Source organism: Mustela erminea, chromosome 14, assembly GCF_009829155.1.
Source record: "Mustela erminea isolate mMusErm1 chromosome 14, mMusErm1.Pri, whole genome shotgun sequence".
Taxonomy (NCBI): domain Eukaryota; kingdom Metazoa; phylum Chordata; class Mammalia; order Carnivora; family Mustelidae; genus Mustela; species Mustela erminea.
Window position 1 is genome coordinate 23,672,044 of NC_045627.1, and position 17,115 is coordinate 23,689,158.

At 40.4% G+C, this 17,115-nt stretch overlaps 1 long non-coding RNA gene across 1 annotated transcript; it reads right to left on the reverse strand.

Annotated features, from left to right (window-relative positions):
* Window positions 1-832: 832 nt before the first annotated feature.
* On the reverse strand, window positions 833-2,574 carry LOC116573332. The gene is made up of 2 exons (XR_004278715.1): window positions 1,885-2,574; window positions 833-1,262 (listed from the first exon to the last, which is right to left on the reverse strand). It is a non-coding gene; the product is annotated as an uncharacterized LOC116573332 (long non-coding RNA).
* Between the last annotated feature and the right edge of the window lie 14,541 nt (window positions 2,575-17,115).

The window sequence follows — 17,115 nt, forward strand, 5'->3', positions numbered from 1 at the left end:
TGACAAAAGTAATTCCAGACAAATCAGACCAGTTTAGCTGGCAAGGCAGTGAGTGTGAGCAACTGTTCAGCGGAAATGTCATGGCAGGCTCGATGTGTTTCCTTCTCTACAAAGGAGGCCCCTGAGGCTGCCGAAGTTGGGTGTCCCGGGACAGAGCTTCAAAAACAATACCAATAGATATTAATCCCAAATGCATGCTAAAAATGCCTGTGCCAACAAAGAGTATGCATTACACACATGTGTGTTTATGCCAGCATGTTCTGAAGAGGTGAATTTAAAGCACCGTGTATGGGGAAGATTGCAGCACAGATGACCCAAGAAGGGAGACTGGATAACAAGAAGATTTGGAGTGCTTTTCTTTAGTAGCTCTGTGAAATGAAGAGTCACACTCCCTTCCTGATGGAGGGTCAAGTCCCTTCTTGGAAGTTAACTTTGGCCGTCACTTAAGGAAGCCATCACATACAACTAACTTGGTTTTGAGATGTCTTTTCATGGTTCTCACCCTATAAGTTCATGGAAGAAATGATAGGAAACTAATTTGAATTGTTTTCAACAATTAGACCAACATTGTGCCGATAGGGTTTCAGGAGTGAAGAGGGATTCCGACACCCCTGTTGTCCGGTATCTGATGATCCCTCTTTCAATGCGGCTTTGAGAAGCAGATGGAAAGGAGCCAAAATAAAACTCCATGTGATTTGAGACCCTAGCCATTGATTACAGATATTTTGTTATTTTCCTCATTTTTTTTTTTTTTTTTTTTTTTTTTTTTTTTTTTTTTCACATTTTCCCATATTCCTTTATTTTTCCAAAAGCTTTACGACAAAACCTTTGCTCTTTCTTTGCCACTGTTTTATCTTGTTTCTCAGGGACTCATTCTATACTTTTAAAATCTCAAGGTTCCAAAAAGGTCTACAGAAGTAAAATTATATATGGTCAACATGGACACGTTGGCAAAACTGGTGGGGTAGGAGTTACCAAATGATACCATACGTTTCATGGACACATACGTAAGTTATTGATCATACATGTCAAGTTGTACATGTCATTAAGTATATATAATAAGGAATACAATTCTTTAATAAGTTGCTTTGTAGGATCTTTTCTTATGATTCTGATTTTTTCCAAATTGGATGTAGGATGAGGGCAGAAACTGAATATAGTTCCTCTCAATACTGATCCAAACCTCTTTCCTGCAGGAGCTCAGCATCAGGGGTCCCAGGCAGCTGGCGTGGAGGGCCCGGACTCTCAAGTGACACCATCACCTGCTGCATCTTTTTACCCCGCTTTCTTTACAGTCTTCCGCCACAGTCCAGATTCTTCCCTGCTGTTTGGGTCAAAATCCCAGAGTCAGTTCTGGCTTTGCCCAGACAAGTCTGGAAGTGGCCTGGGGGATGCCAGCCAAAAGGGTCCTGCTGACCCACAGGCCAGCTGGTATTTGGTCCGATGTGTCACACAGTGCCCTGGATTTGGGGTTTCTGAGCAGCATGGAGCTAGCTGTGGTCTCACCCCTTTCTTCCTGAATATTCCACGAAAAGAAAAGAGGCCCGCGAACACAGGGAGAAGTGGCTGGGGATTATCTGTGGGAGATGAGGGAGCCCGGGAAGACAAACTGAAAATGGTACGTATCTGGAACAGAACCTCCGCAGCTACCACCCTGGTCCAGGCCGCCATCCACCGCCTTGCTCTCCATTCTTCCTAGCTGGTCTCCTCGCGTCTGTCCTTCCCTTCTGCCTCTTCTCAATACAACGGTTGGACGGGTAGGCTTAAAACTGAGCTGGATTATTTCATCTCCGTTTAAAGCCTCCCAGTCTCCAGTTTACTCCAAGCGGTGGTGTACAAAGCTGCATAAATGCGCCCATTCCTTGGGCCACCTCTGCCGCTTACTCAGAATAAAGCTGGTCTCCCAGGGGCATACACGCCTACAGATGGGCTGAGTACCGCTCCTACTCGTCTTCTCGTTCAACCGACCTCACGCACAGACCCCTGGTCTCCAGCTTAGGGCCTTTGCACCAGCTGTCCCTGCACCTCAGGCAATCCTCACGGCAAATGGTCTGGCTTCTTCCCGAGATCGACTCTCGGTGCCCTACTAAGGTCGCCACCTGCTCTTTCCAACCCAGACGCCTTACCTGGCTTTACCTTTCCTCTTTTTTCCAACAGCGCTCGCCCACTTCCCGACACGGTAAATTACTCTAGTCCCGGGTCCGTTACGTCTGGTCGGTCCCTCCCTCCCTAACTCTCGGCTCCTAGGCTCTGGAGGGCAGGGAGTTCGGGCCACTGTGTGCACGGTTGTGCTTGCCACGCCCCAAACAGCGCCTGCACCAGCGGCTCAAGAAATGAGCGCAGGCGCGGACGCCGGGGAGGACAGTCCACGGGATAAAAGAAGGGAGGGGCCGCTGGGCGCAAGAAGAGCGGGAGCGGGCCGGAGCAGCTGCGGGAAAGCCCGGTCTGCGGAGCGAGCCGGCCGCGGAGCCCGCCCCTCCCCCGGAGGACCCTGCGGTGCCGGCTGGCGCTCGGGAGCCCGCGGCTGGGCGCCCGTCGCGCACCTGCTGCAGGTGCAGGCCTTCCCGCCCGTCCTCCCGCCTATTTTCCTCATTTTTAAAAGAGAAATAATGATGTGTCTGCTTATCAGTGGAACACGTACTAGGGCACGCTTGTCTCTGGCACAGAGAGATGCCATCTTCTGGACAGAGCTCCAAGCAGAGGTTTGCAGATGTAGGTTCCAGGTCAAGTTAATAATTGTTATCTTTCAGCAGTAAACACTGTGTCTACAATTTTAAGATTTTCAGATTTATCAATTAGTCCAACATCAGCTATACAAAAACCATGTAAATTAATTCTCATACTTTGGATGTGAAATGTAGTCTTTTTAAAAAAGATTTTATGCATGAGAGACAGCAGAAACTGGGAGAGGGAGAAGCAGGCAGGGAGCCCAATGCAGGACTCTATCCTAGGACCCCAGGATCACAACCTAAGTTCAAGGCAGACGTTTAACCTACTGAGCCACCCAGGTGCCCCTTGTGCATTTTTTTTTTTTTAATTTTTGTGAACTCCGTATTAAAAGAAAGACCGTTACTCTAGGTCTTATTATCTATATTGCTAAAATGCCTTCCCTTAACAAGTGTTGGTACAATTTTTTGCACTATTTAATTACAGAACCTTACTTTTTTACTCAGCAATTTACTAGATATAGGATACAGAACATGAATTAATGATTTTCCTGTTTGTATCTGACATACTTGGTGGTCACTACAGACTTATTGAATGAATATAAAGACTATTAGAACAACAATAAAGTGAATTACTTTTTAAATTGGAGACTAAAATTTTCAGAGACAGTTTATTAATTTCACTGCCTGCATTAGTCTCTAGGACTACATACTAAGTACTACAAACTAAGTGGCCTAAAGCTAGAGACACGTGTCCCTTCACAGTTCTGGAGGCTGGGGACCTGAATTCTGGGCAGCTTCCTCTGCTTACAGCTGGCTGCATTATTTCAGGCACTTCTGTCTTCCATGGCTATCTTTCCTTCTTGTCTCTGTTCTTGTTAAGAGGACACCAGTTATATTGGGTTAAGGGTCAATCCAACTTCGGTGTGACCTCATTCTAACCAACGGCATGAGCAATGACCCTATTCTAGAATAAGGTCACATACTGATAAAATGACCGTCAGGGCTTCAACATATCTTTTTTTTTTTTTTTAAGATTGTATTTATTTACTTGACAGAGATCATAGGTAGGCAGAGAGGCAGGCAGAGAGAGAGGGGGAAGCAGGCTCACTGCTGAGCAGAGAGCCTGACGCGGGGCTTGATCCCAGGACCCCGAGATCATGACCCAAGCTAAAGGCAGAGGCTTTAACCCACTGAGCCACCCAGGTGCCCCTCAATATATCTTTTTGGAGGGGATACGACTCAACCCTAATAATACCAGAGGTTAAAAGTACAATATGCCTGGTTTAAAATAATGTGATGAATGACTTAGGACTCTACCCTTGTGGAAGGAAGGAATGATAGAAAGATGGGTTCTCATAGAAAAGAAAAACTGAGAACAGTACACTGATTTAGCAAATAAATCTGTTGACAGTCAATCTTGGCAATGAAGTTAGACATCCATACTTGATATTTCCCTTGACCTTCATATTCACACTAAACTCACAGCTCGTAACATGTCAACAAGCCATGTGTTTTCTTACCTATAGTAGAAGCAGTGTTTCCTTTCACATACTGGACATTTAACACAATTCTGACATAAAGATGAAATCTTAGCATTAACACAAGTTTAGGTAATATTTCCAGTAGTGTATCTTCAACACACTAGGAAATGTTACTATGTAGTCTAATGAGGTATATCCCTGCTGTTCTGGATTCTCATTAGAAACCACTAGAAAAATGATGGCATTTAGATACAATCATAAGCTCTATCCCTTTATGCTTCATTTTCTCATTATATTATTTCCACTGTGATTTTGGCTATCAGAAATAAGCTGAATTTCCTTAAGTAGAGCAGTTAGTTAATTGGTTTGAGGATTCTTGGTTAGAATACAGATTTTAGCTTCAAATTTGTATGTAAACATTATCATAATAAAGAAGAAAAATATCTATCAAGATGCATTTCTTAATACATACAATGAGAAAAAGAGAAGAGAAAATATAATATATAGATATCAAATTTGCAACCAAGTGCTGCTGCTCTGTTTTATGCTGAATAATTGTTTTTTTTTAATAAAGACTCAATGGCATATTTCAAGTAATTCCTTGAAAAAGCATCAAGGCAGTGAACATATTTACATTTTTTGGCTTTATGAGTTTAACACTGCCCTAGTTTCTATAGCAGCACTGTCGAATATGGTTACCACTGTGGTGGCTGAGCTGATATGTGGCTCGGTTGAATTTTTAATTTAAATTGTTTTAATAAAATTAAATTTAAAAGCTAAAGCAGAGTAAATTATTATTATTACTTTTTTTGATTAAGTACATTGTTATTGTTAGGGTAGGATTACCCTTTATCATAACTATTGAAAACACAGGATTCAAACAGAGGAGTATTGTGACTACACACCAGAATTTGAACACTGAGAACAAAAAATTGACATAAAATACCTCAATAATAAGTCTGAACTATTTGATTAAACGTTGAAATACTATTTTGCACATGCATTTCCTATTTTTGTGAATTTATACATTTTAAAGTTATGTATGTGGCTCAGATTACTTTTCTATTAGATAGTGCTATGTATAGAGTAACCTAAGGAAAACAGTTCTACAGTTTCGGAAGATTTACAAACAATTCAGTCTTAGGATGAAGTGGGGTATTTTGCCAGAAAAAGAAGAATGAAAGGAGCGTTTCAAACTCAAATCTGTCAGTCAAACCTATGTGCTGGCTATCTCACATTTCTCAGGAAATTATACTTCAATGCCCCATGACTTGTATGACAAGTGCTATTACTTCTTTTTCGAATTAAACTTGAATTTACATGCAAAAAACTCCCAACTCCTACCCCATATGCATGTGTGTGTGCATGTGCACACACACGTGCACATACATGTGCATACACACATACACAAAACACTCACACACATACATGTGCACATGCATGCATGTGCATATGCACACATGAACACACATGTAGGCACGCATGTGCACACACGCACACACATAGAGGCTCAGATGCATTTTAAACTATATTTCAAGTGGTCTGTACCTTCATTCTGAAACTTGTAATAATAGCAAAGTGCATAAAAGGAGAAGATGAAGAAAAATAAATCCAAAAGTGATGCCTCATCTCTTTCGAGAAAGAGGAATTGAACTACTGTTATTTTTCATTTATTTTACTTAATCTTTCATTTGGTAATTGTTTTTATCCTAATGGAAGATGACAAGACAGTGAAAGATGACTATATTAAGAAAACAGAAGTCTGTATATTTATGCTTTTAATATCAATTAATATGTGTGTATATAAGCTTTTTTTTTTTTAAAGATTTTATTTATTTTTTTGACAGAGAGAGATCACAAGTAAGCAGAGAGGCAGGCACAGAGAGAGGGGGAAGCAGGCTCCCTACCGAGCAGAGAGCCCGATGCGGAACTCGATCCCAGGACTCTGAGATCATGACCTGAGCCGAAGGCAGCGGCCCAACCCACTGAGCCACCCAGGTGCATGCCCTGTGTATATATGCTTTTAATTGCAATTGTTTTGCTTACGGCTCTTAATTATCTGAATATATAGTAGTTGTGGGGCATGTACTATTTATTTATTTTATTCTACTAATAAGAAAATAGTGCTTCTGTCTCTTGCTTCCTGTCTCTCTGCATCTACTTGTAGATCCAGATATCCTGAATTTTGTTCAGGCCATCCTTCCCTGTGCCATTCAATACAGGTCAAAGGGATTTGGAGAATAATTCAGTACTGTTTAAAGCAGGGAATGGGATATTTAAATACTTGTTTGTGTGTAATTTTTCAGCCACTCTTAATAACAGGTACTAATAAAGATCATATATATATATATTCTATTGTGGGATTTAATTTCAAATCAAATTACTGGGGAAAACCCACACCACAATGAATTACACTCTAAAGTTTCACATTTCATTACATTCAGTCTATTTCCTTTCCTTCTCTCTCTCTCTCTCTCTCTTTTTGAGATTTATTTATTTGAGAGAGAAAGCACATGCACAAATGAATGTGGAGGAGGGGCAAAGGGAGGGAATCTCAAGCACTCTCCCCATGGGGCTGGATCCCAGGACCCTGAAATCATGACCTGTGTTGAAACCAAGAGTCAGAAGCTTAGCCAAATGAGTCTCGCAGGTGCCCCACATTCAGTCTATTTTCATGTAAGAATTGAACTGACCACCTCTAAGGAGTTAGGTCAAGGATGGTTTTCTAAGACTTAAAGGAAAAAATATCTGCTCTCAGGAAGCTATCATTCACTTGAACAAATACTAATCAAATCCATACTATGTACAAGGCCCAAATTAAGGTATCTTGTTCTTTCCTTTAATGTGTTTTCCTAAAATAAAATACTGGCTTTGTCATATAATTGATTGATTGCTATTATTTTCCATGGGTGTAAAAATAACCACTCCTGAGTCATTACTGGTATCACCGGCTTACTAATGTATTCTCTGTGAAAGTCCATAAAGCTAAACGAAGCACAGATAATTTAAACACATGCCATCAGCAGTCCTAATACTTAGAAAAATCGTTATTATATTGGTACCCTGTTTTCTGTTTTTTTCTATACATATACGATACATGTAATTGTGTACACCATATACGTATTTTTGAATCTTTATATTCAGTTAACAGAATGTCATAAACACTTTCCATATTATTAACTATTTTAATATTTTTCAAAGATTATTCTTAACTATTTTGATTAAGTCAAAATTCTCCCTTTAACCATATACAGACTGCTTTCAATATTTCTCAATTATAAATAATACTTTGGTGTTTATTGTTGCAAAGTAAATCACTTTGTGTATCTCTGATTAGTATAATTTCCAAAAGGCAGAATTACATGGTAAAGAAGAATATTTTCTACTTTGTAGTTTTAAAATTTTATATTTTGTAAATTTTATTTTCATATCACTTGTCAACTTTGCATATAAAATTATATTCAGTTTTAGGTGTCATATTTTCTGTATGTTTAGTCACTTTCCTTTGATTAATTTAAAAAGGCATTTTCTTAGTACCTTCTTAAAATCCTGTCCTTTTAATGGCATAATAAGTGCAAACTGAGCAAACCAAAAGAAAGGAGAACAGGAAAGAACAGAGTTGTTTCTTTCCACAACTTAGTAGTTTTCCTTTCTTTGGGGGAAGAACAACACAACCCTCCCCCCTTGCCTATGATTGATTTTCCCTTTAACATCAGAAGTAGAAAAGTGTGGAGAGGAAACGTGCTCACTGAGAGGCTCAGACCCGACTTTCTGAATGGATGGAAGCTTCCACTTTTTGTACTTTCGATGCACAAAAAATCAATGATAAAATTAAAGCAAACAAATCCTCACAGAAATGAGATTTTTAAATATTATCAAAAGATACTGTAGACTCTCCTTACCTCCTCTGTGACCTATTTTCTATGGCCTGTATGGATGAAACCGTTAACAAAGATTTTTCCATACTGCTCCTACACTGAGATTCTCCTCAGACTACTGTTTTTTAGGTGTGCGGGCACAATGTGAATGAATCCACTCTGGTGGAAATGTGCTGGCCAATGGAGCCAGCAGCCGGATGGACCGCAGGTGCATGGTGGGTGTGATTCAGCTCACACAGCTCCAGGGCTCAGCTCAGCAGCCGAGACCAACCCCCTAGAAGAATCATCTGGACATACGTGCAACTGAATTCAATCAGGAAAGCCTTGAATTTTGGAGTCAATCTCCCAGAAAATGCCAAATTACATGGAAAATTACTCTGGTTTACCTTGGAGATAGCTTCCCACTTAGAAAATTAACCTGCAGAAGGAGTTTCTTTCTGCAACGACAAAGCTTACAGTGTGTCCTCAACACCATACAAGTAACAGGACCCCAAATAATGGTGCAGAAATAGAGGAGTTGTAGGGTTCAAGAGAATATCCAGCACAAATAAGGGGAAGATTAGCTGAGTACACTCAACTGTGTATCTCCTAAAACACTGACATGTGGAAATGTTAAATCCTTCCATTTGGGAACCATGAGATATAACCTCATAGTTTTTTGTTACATTTGTTTTTATTTAGGGTTCTTTCAAAACTTCCAACATGTAACCACACATACATGGGAGAGAGAATCATGACTACATACCTCAATGTACTGAACACAGGGAGGCTGAAAAAAATACATAGGTTGACTGACTTATAATGAAAAGATGAGTTTTCCTTCTTGACTAAAGAGCGACCTGAATTATTTGTAATCCCCTATCTGCTATTCACAGAGCCTAGAAATATGAGCTCTCCTGTGAAGTCCTCTGACTGTAAACTGAATCTTCTGCTCATTTTCTACTCTCTTCCTATCATTTCATTCCATTATCCTGACATATAAAGTCTTACATAACAAGTAGATTTATATAGTCTATCTAGTGCTATAATAAGATAGAGTGGGGATTTCTCCACTACAAGGTGTCAATGATGGTAACACAGGCACATTAGCTATACAGAATTTTAAAACACAATGAAGCAGACTATAGTTCAATCTGGTTTTTATAATGACCAAACACCAGGAATTCTACACAATGAGATGACAAAATGCTCCTGTTCTCCACAGAAGATCACTTATCCCCACTTCTACCCCTGTTTGGAATACACTCACAGCGTGCCAAAGATTTGAGGAAAGAATCATTTTTTTTTAAAGATTTTATTTATTTATTTGACAGAGAGAAATCACAAGTAGATGGAGAGGCAGGCAGAGAGAGAGAGAGGGAAGCAGGCTCCCTGCTGAGCAGAGAGCCCGATGCGGGACTCGATCCCAGGACCCTGAGATCATAACCTGAACCGAAGGCAGCGGCTTAACCCACTGAGCCACCCAGGCGCCCCGAGGAAAGAATCATTTTTAACCTAATTTATCCATCCATCCATCCATCCATCCATCCATCTATTTCCTATGTATCTGTATCTGTGGCCATACAGACAATACTCAGCAAATATTGGTAGAACATGTCAATGAATAGTGCAGGTAGAAGGTCTTAAAGGAAGGAAAAGGAGAAAGCTGGATTTCTTATTAAAATATATCAGAAAATATCTTCCACATTAAAACAGGGAATATATTATATGAAACCAAATAAATGACAGGAAGTTTTCACAAAGTCATTTATCAAGTTGTGAATAAAAGGTTATTGAAATATATGGTAAAGAATAAAATAAGCGGCAACTTAAGAAGAAAACTTGTGTCTCACATCTGCTCATGTGTCTGCCTGCAAACACCTAGGACACATGTTGAAATGAGAACTCGCCTTTGCATTGGTTTTCTGCATCTCAAAGAGTGGCTATCATTGACACAGTCAAATCCAGAAATGTGAGGAAATGGATTTTGGAACATGCAGGCCATGACTGCTCTTTATGATGCAGAAGAAATCATCCTGGATGGTACTCATGCCAAGTAGATACCAGCAAACTACAATAGATCTGCGCTGGGGAAGATGGATTTGGGCAAGTCCACAAAGCAGGCAAGAAGTGGGAGTGGATAAATCTCTTTTAAAAATGAGAAAAAGAAAGTTGAGGGGCACCTGGGTGGCTCAGTTAGTTGAGTATCTGCCTTTGGCTCAGGTCATGATCTCTGGGTCCTGGGATCGAGCTGCATGATGGGCTCCCTGCTCAGCGGGGAGTCTGCTTCTCCCTCTGCCCCTCCTCCTGCTTATGCTCTCTCACTCTGGCATAAATAAATAAAATCTTTAAAAAAAGTAAGAAATAAAAAAATAAAAATGAGGAAAAAAGAGGTATGGATCCCAGAGATACAAATGTATTGATCCAAAGGGGCACCCACACCCCAGTGTTTATAGCAGCAATGTCCATGTCAGCCAAACGATGGAAGGAACCCAGACGTCCATCAACAGATGAATGGATAAAGAATATGGTGTGTATATATAAATATATATATATATATATATATATATTTAATGGAAAATTACTTGCTATCAAAAAGAATGAAATCATACCATTTGCAATGATGTGGATGGAACTGGTGGTCATTATACTGAGCGAAATAAGTCAATCAGAGAAAAGACAATTATCAAATGGTTTCACTTATATGTGGAATTTAAGAAACAAAACAGAATATCATAGAAGAGAGGAAAATAATAAAACAAGACAAAACCAGAGAGGGAGGCAAACCATAGAGACTCTAAATCCTAAGAAACAAACTGAGGGTTGCTGGAGGGGACGGGAGTTGGGAGAAGGGAGTAAATGGGTGATGGTCATTAAGGAGAGCACATGATGGGGATGCCTGGATGGCTCAGTCAGTTAGGTGTCTGCCTCTGGCTTGGGTCATGATCTGGGAGTCTCATAATAAAGCCCTGCACTGGGATCGCTGCTCAACGGGGAGTTTGCGTCTCTCTCTGTCCCTCACCCCACTTGTACTCTCTCTTTCTCACTCTCTCCCTCTTGCTCTCTCTCAAATAATATATATATATATATATATATATATATATATATATATATATATATATATATATATAAAAGGGAGGAAAGGAGTGGATGGAATGAGCATCATGATGGATTCCAACATGAAGAAATGAGCACTGGGTGTTATAGAAAACTGAAGAATCACTGATCTCTACCTCTGAAACTACTAATGTGTTGTCTGTTAATTAATTGAATTTAAGTTTAAAAAATGAGGGGGAAAAGTTCAATTCCACCAAAATAGCAAAATATTGGAGGTGTACATACATATAGGAGGTATACACACACGTGTATATATGGAAAAATTTGTAAGACAAAATCAAATACTGAAGGAATACGGATTTCCTTTGGAATAAAAAACAAAATGGGCATATGCAGTACAAAATCATGGTAAATCACATGTCTAATGCTGAAGAACTTCTGATTTTGATAATAATAATTTAAATGTCATTGTATCCCAGCTACAAGATTGAGTATGAAGAAGTTAATCATTAAACTATGATAGAATTGACTTTCATGCAGAAAGAAACATGGAAGGAAAAGGTTCATCTTTTATACTAAGTACAAAGTCATTTGGTGTCACTGCAAATGTAAATTGAAAGGGGAATTTATTATTTTGATGTGTACTCTCCTCTACTCAAATTAAAGCAGAGAGCTATTCAAGAATGTAAACTTCCCTGCATGCAACCAAGCCAGTGTTTGAAAGGGCTTTCAATCTGTGGCTATTAAAATTGCATTATATACAGCATATAATTTTATATATATGGTATATATTATGTACTATACATATACAATACACGTATTATACTATAAATGATGTATATCATTCATTGTAACTTATGTTGCATATAAGTCATGCAATATATAAATTCTAAATACTGGGTATAATCATGACCAAGTTTTCATAAATTCACATACCATGAACCTAGAGTATATTTTCAACATTATAAGTAAATCGAAACTTCAAAGTTTCATGTGAAAAAAGGAATAGTTACCAATCAGATGTAAGTGAAAGCTGACATTACCTTTTCACTACCCTTTAATCTCCTCGAGGACAGAGATCTCTGGTTCCCTCCCACTAACCTTCAGTGAATGAAGTTACATAAAAATGAACAGTCCAGCTGGGGCAAGACAGAAACACGACTACGGTGTCAGGAACAAGATGAACGAACTATTGTCGGGTACTGGGCATTGCATAATATGCGTATTTGGTGTTGACATTCTAGATGACAGAATGCAGAATGCGATAAACTGCTGCAGAAGCAAATGACTCTGATCGTGACGGTTTTGCCTGTGAGTTTCTGACACAGTGGACTGTAGGCACCGGGACATGAGCTCTGGACAGACAAGGGGCGGACAAGGTTGTGGGCTCTTTTCCAAGCAGAACTCCCTGGGAGCATCCCCGTTCTGCTCCAGGCTTGTCTTCAGACACCCCTTGTCGTTTTTAGCACAGAGTCTACAAATCTGGCTCTGTTCTCGAACACTGTTACTTCTACTTCTCCTATGTTGGCTTCAACATATCCAGACACAGATACGGCAGTTACCAACTTGGATTCCTCACATTCTTGCTCCCCAAGTTAGGCCATTTTGGTCATTGTTTTCTTACTGTTAGCAGCTCCAGAAAAATGTTTTGGAATTAATAAAAGATGATACCAACTGAAAAGAAAGTCACACACCATCAAAAATTGACTCTTACCAAAGTGGTAGAGTGTTGTACGCACTTCTTGTGAACTTTCCTCCTGCCTTCCCGCCGTCTGGCAGCCCCCTGCATGCACTCAGACTGTAGTGCAGGGACTGAAACCAAGTCCCTACTCGTGCAAAAGGACATGCTACCAACCTAAGAGCAGTCATAGGTGTGAACACTGCCGAAGGCAACCTGGCCTGTGAGTTTCCTCTCCAGCCACAGCCATAAGCACGAAGGCCCAAACCGCCCATGGCTCCCACGCAGCAGCTGTCCCCACACACCCTGGCCCACCGTGGTCTCCCAGGAGGGGAGGCTGTACTGCCGCAATGCCCAGACCAGAGCACAAGCTGAAAGACAAGCTCTCTTCTGCCTGGATTTTAAAAGGCCCTAAGCGAACCCTGCCATCATCTAGCCAACTCTGCCTCACTAACCCAGGGCCTTTATGATTTCAATTTATCATGCAGCATATAGAAAGATTGTGCAGAAATGCAAAAGCTTCTAGTGACACCTGATCAAACGGGTCATCTCCCTGCCTCCCCCATGGGGGTGCTACCCATCCCTCCTGCACGTAGGGCCCCCTGCGTCTCCTGCAATACTGCAGGCTTGCGGCTGGGACGCTCACTCTGCAGCAGCTTTCTCTGTCCTCGGTGAACACCTCAGACACTCATCTTCCCCCTGCACCCTTGTCCATGTTTTGGTGTAAATGCTCATTCCCTTGGTGCCAAAGGTGAAACTCAGTATTGGACTACATGGCCTGTAAGGGGGGCTGTGGGCAGAAAAGCCACAGTTACTACTCGAACTTGGTTTCCACATAAGTGTTTCAAAAATCTTGGGAGAAAATACAACTCTCAAAGTGCTTTGGGGAATTCTGTTGTTACTATTATTATTTTTTAATTTCACCAAAATTTAGTTCACTTCCAGTTTGAATGGAAAGTAAGTTTGGCGTCTCAGAGAAGGCGTTCAGTGGCTCTCACCATGTGAGAACTGCTCAGGTAGACACTTGGCTGAGAGTTTGAGCTCACCCTCGTGGGAGGACAGCAAGGGTGAACAAATAGTATTGCTAGGCTGGTTAAATTCTAATTAAATGTGGAACATGGTGAGGGACAGATTAATATACTAAGGAGAAATTTTAATAACCTGAAAACCCTAAAATTAAACACAGCAGGTTGAAAGGATTTAGAGTGATTACCAAAGACATTATGAACTATCAATTTATATCAGGTAACACTGAATTTTTACATTTTTACCCAGATTTTCCTAATGTAAGGTGTTCTTATGAAAACCAAAATCAAAATAGCAATGCCTTAAATACCCAGGTGGCATTATAGTTCAGGTAACTTGATTTTTGGCATGTTTCTGGAAGAACTTCAGAGCATTATATAGTTACACACACACTGCTAGAGTCTAAATGTTGCTCGTATTTACATTTTCCAATTGTTGAATAGTTTTAAAAAACAGAGGATACAAAAAAGGACTTCAGCCTATTTTCAGCTTCCCCAAACACCAGCCTGACTCCAGGAGTTACTAAAACCCCACTGCATTCGCACATGCACACCGGTGCCTTTAGGAATGGCTGGGTCCTGAGTAAGGGCCCCTAGGCCACAAGCATGCTCGACCTCCCCCAGGGACCCCACATGCTGTGTCGGCCATGACCAAATATGGACCTGGACTAACATTTCCTAAGCACACATTTTGTGTCCAACACCCTCCATATTTCCCCCCAGGAGGTCCATGAAATTAGCTCCGTTTTACAGGCTGGGAAAATGAAGGAGAAAAGCTGTTGGTCTGAGAATCTGTAGGAGAGCTGGAATTTGAATCCAAATTTTTATCCAAGTCTGTAATTCCTGATTTTTTTCTATACCACAACAGACTTCACGTGTGAACTGCACTTATAGGTTTCCTAATATTTTGTTTGCAGCATTCTTTTGATATTCCACAAAAATCTCTTCATATGTAATGCCTTTAATTCTTTTATCAAGAAACTAAGAAGTAGCAGTTTGGTTCTCATTTTCTTCAATTTATAGTTTTTAACTTCATAAAATTTGTAAATCCTTTTGAAAAATTATTTTTGTTTTAAAACAGTTTTCAATTTATCTTCATGTATGAAGATAGTACAGTTGGTTCAGCTACCCCACTGGAAAGGGCCATCTGCTCTCCTGAGCCCACCACTCAAATCTTGATCTCATCCAGAAACACCTGCACAGACACACCCAGAAATAATGTTTAACCAGACAAACGGACACATACAATTAACCACCACTGTGAGTATGGTACCCTTGTTACAGTTAATGAACTATTGATTTATTGTTATTGAATGAAGCATACTTCCTTCAGACTTGCTTGTTGCATAATATCCTTTCTCTGTTGCACACAATACCTCACTGTCCTATCTCCCTGGGCATCTCTGGGCTGTGACAGTTTCTCAGACTTCCATGGCCTGTATTGATCTCATGGCCACACACTCCTGGGGATCAGAAGTGCGGGTCGAGTATTCCATAGAATGCCCCCTCAATTTGTATTTGTCTGTTGTTTTGGTTATTCTTGGACCTGAGGGAGGCAGACCACGGACAAGAAGTGTAATGTTCATCCAATCATATCAAGGGCCTATGCTATTAGCATGACGTGTTACAGTTCATGGTAATGATGGTAGTTTATTTCAAGTTTCCCAATGAAAGGTCTTTTATTTTCCTCAGGATTTCAGTTTTTTACTTTTAAATTGAAGCCCAATTGACATCAAATATCCTATTAGTTGCAGGTGAGCAATGCAGTCACTTGGTATTTGTCTGTCTGTCACCATACAAAGTTACTATGACAGAACAAACTACGTTCCCTGTGCCGTAGGTCGCATCTCTGTGTTGTCTTTACTTTAGAACTGGAGGTCTGTACCTCTGAATCCCCTTCACCTGTGCCACCTGCCCCCTCTGACCCCTCCCCACCCTGGTAACAGACGCTCTGTTTCCTTTTCTATGAGTATGTTTCGTTTTAATTCCACCTATGCATGAGACCCTATGGTACTGGCTTTTCTCTGATTTCATTTAGCATACCTCTCTAGATCCACCCGTGCCTGTCCTTTCTTATAGCTGAGTCCTATTCCATTGTGTATATATATGCCAACTCTTCAGAACTCACTCCATCCCTCGGCTACTATAAATAAGACTTCAATAAACAGGGGTGTTTTCTTCAGCTAAATACCCAGAAGGAGAGTTCCTGGATTGTACGGTAGTTCACTTTTAACTTGCTAAGGAACCTATACACTTTTTCACACAGTGGCTGCCCCAGATCACAGCTCACGGAGGGTGTATAGGGTTCCCTCTTCTCCACATGCTCACCAACACTCGCTGTTTTTTTGTGTTTGGTAATAACCCAATCTAACCGGTGTGAAGTAACATCTTGTCGTGGCTTTGTCTTGCATTTCCCTGATGACAAGTGATGTTGAGCATCTTTTCAGTAGCCTATTGGCCATCTGGATGTCTTCTTTGGGAAAAAAAAAAAAAAAAAAAAAGTCTGTTGAGTTCTCTGCCCATTTTGAGTGAAGTAGTTAATCTTCCTGATAATAAGCTGTGTAAATTTTCTATATATTTTGGATACTAACCCCTTACAGAATGTAAAGGTAATCTTCCCCCCCCCACTTTTCATATTGTACATGTGTGGTCAACATTTAAGGGATGGGAATTACATTCAACATCTTTGTGGGGGGGGGAGCATTTCTATTTCTTTTTTCTAATTATAATAATTGGCAATTATAGAACTTTTTTTTAAAGATTTTATTTATTCATTTGACAGAGAGAGATCACAAGTAGGCAGAGAGGCAGGCAGAGAGAGAGAGGAGAAAGCAGGCTCCCCGCTGAGCAGAGAGCCCGATGCGGGACTCGATCCGAGGACCCTGAGATCACGACCCGAGCCGAAGGCAGCGGCTTAACCCACTGAGCCACCCAGGCGCCCCTGCAGAACTTTTAAAAATAAAAAATCATCTATAATCTGATAGACCTATTACATAGTATCAGTGATTCCAAAGTGTGAGAGTTGCAACATAGGAGACATTTGTTAATAAGGTCCCATTGTGAGAAATTTACTTCTTTTGTTCTCTTTTGAATCTATGAGAAAACCAGGAGGAAAGTTAAGTGTCTGTCTGTTATTTGCAATTATCGGACACTGTATCACTTTTTAGCACAATTGGGGCTGCCTCGGGCTCCAATGTTTATAAGCAACTCTTTCTACCTGGATCAAACGACAATATTTTATTTACGTTATGTTAATTTTTAGAACCATGCTTATTTTTTGTCAGTAACAGCAGCTTCAAATTATAAAAATGAAATAAAATTACACATGTAAAAGCATTTTAGTGAGCC